We start from the raw sequence: 2,500 nt of genomic DNA, 5'->3' as shown, positions 1-2,500 counted from the left end.
CGCACGCACATCCGTCCATGCTGTACACAAAGTGATCAACACAGGCCCAGAAGCCACCGCCAAGCCACAAATAGAGACACAGAAAGTGTTTGTTTGCCATTGGAAGATTAGCACAACCACAATAACAACCAAAAACAACTAGCTCGTCATTTTGGTGGAGGGGATATCACAACTTATACGCATGTTGGAGACATTTTTGAGAGTCAAAATTGTCCCCAATTATAGGGCTTTGAATGAATTATAGAAATAAAGCATTATGCTTAAAAGATGACTCTTGACGACTCCAGCTGTAAAAAGCTATCAAACAGCTTCTGCGTACGCGTATACTCGTTTAGCAATTACACTGTGAAAATCATGAGTATAGTATTAGTTTAACTCTGGGAGTTTATCAATGTATTTGTACACTCTCATGGCAAAACAGGATTTTATCTTGCAGATATAAGTTAATGTAACAACGTCATTGTTGTTATAAGCAGCATATTTAATGGCAATCATCGATTGCGTCTATTACTTAACCTTTCCCTACTGTTAGATGTGCGTGAGACAAAGCTATTAGCTGAGGTCATTGTCATTTACCGTTACGTAAATGGAATTTTCAATCTCCAGAGGTTCACCTGCAGGTTACGATTACACATTTAGATAATACAAACCACATTAAACCCCCGCCCACCACCACCCCAAAAAACTAAAGAAATTGCACAGGCAGACACAGTGGACGGTGCTGACACTTACTGTATCAGAACCAAAATTACAACCCCACCTCCATCTCTAGCTAAATACACACCACACGTTTTTTCTTTCTTTCTTTTTTTTTCACTCTGTAATTTCGTGTTTGCAATTAAAAACTCCTGCTCTCTCTCTCTCTCTCTCTCTCTCTCTCTCTCTCTCTCTCTCTCTCTCTCACTCTCGGAGGGAGCACATAATTTACCGACGCAAACGCCTTTAAATCAAGCGTTTCCTTCTGTGACAGACTTGTGTCTCCCAGTGGAATTTGCCCTTCCAAACCACAGTCTGCAATTCCCCCGCGTTGTTTTCACTCCCAATCACATGTTTTTATCTCCCATCACTGACTAATTACCAAGACTGAGGGCCCTGGGAAGGGCCCCAGAATGGCTCTCTTATGCTTTTGCGGTTCAGCATTCGGGATTACTGCTTTTCTTGCACTTTATATTGACTCTAGATTTACGGCGTGTGAAACCGGGGTCAGAAGTGAGATGGGTCGCAACGAGTTCAACTTTGTGTGTGTGTGTGTGTGTGTGTGTGTGTGTGTGTGTGTGTGTGTGTGTGTGCGTGTGCGTGTGTGTGTGTGTGCATGTGCACGCGCACGTGCATGCGTACGTGCATGCGTGTGTGTCTTCTTTTTTAGAATCACAGCAGATCACAAACCTCAATACCTCATGGATGTGAACTTGACGTTGTGAGTCTAAGTTAAGCTATAGGCACCATAGGCACCGTGTTGTTGAGTCAAGATGTTCATTATATTACATTGCCTGCCGATGTCAGTCAGCTGTCACTTCAGATATACGACGTAAAAAATAAAAAGTTTTATATGGAATGAAATGTGAAAAAATAAGTGCTGTATGTGTGTGAAAGGAGAATGTCAGAGGCATCGGGGGCAATGTGTGTTCCTGAAGAGTAGTAGTTAAGTTAGCTATAACGATGAACTACTGTACAGTAAACCAGTGGTTTGAAAACCTTTTTGTGATCTATACTGTTGGTGGAGTAGTACATTTACAAGTACTACTACTTAAGTACCATTTTGAGGTATTTGTACTTTACTCCAATTTCCAATACTTTTACTTCTAATCCACTACATCTCGCATCCAAATATTGTACTTTTACTCCACTACATTTATTTGAAAACTTTAGTTACTTTGTAGATTGAATAATATTACAAAACATGCATTATACAGACTCCATTTACATTTCATGCAAGCTTTTACGTCTAGACTCCATTGGAGTCTAGACGCTTGTGGTGCAGGCAGTGCAGATGAAAATGGAGGTGGGTTGAGACAAGGTGGAGTTGGGGATGGAGGCGGGTTGAGACAAGGTGGAGTTGGGGATGGAGGCGGGTTGAGACAAGGTGGAGTTGGGGATGGAGGCGGGTTGAGACAAGGTGGAGTTGGGGATGGAGGTGGGTTGAGACAAGGTTGAGTTGGGGATGGAGGCGGGTTGAGACAAGGTGGAGTTGGGGATGGAGGCGGGTTGAGACAAGGTGGAGTTGGGGATGGTGGTGGGTTGAGACAAGGTGGAGTTGGGGATGGAGGCGGGTTGAGACAAGGTGGAGTTGGGGATGGAGGCGGGTTGAGACAAGGTGGAGTTGGGGATGGAGGCGGGTTGTGACAAGGTGGAGTTGGGGATGGGTGGTTTGAAGAGGCACTTTCCATTGTCCTAAACCTGTGTGCATAAGGTAGCAAATATAGGGAAAGCGCATCAACACGCCTACAGACACACCTCCACCCGCAAATATAGGAGTTGGCAAAATTAATAGTGGGTTGTG

Source organism: Electrona antarctica (assembly GCF_951216825.1).
Source record: "Electrona antarctica genome assembly, chromosome: 3".
Taxonomy (NCBI): Eukaryota; Metazoa; Chordata; class Actinopteri; order Myctophiformes; family Myctophidae; genus Electrona; species Electrona antarctica.
This window is presented reverse-complemented; position numbering follows the sequence as displayed.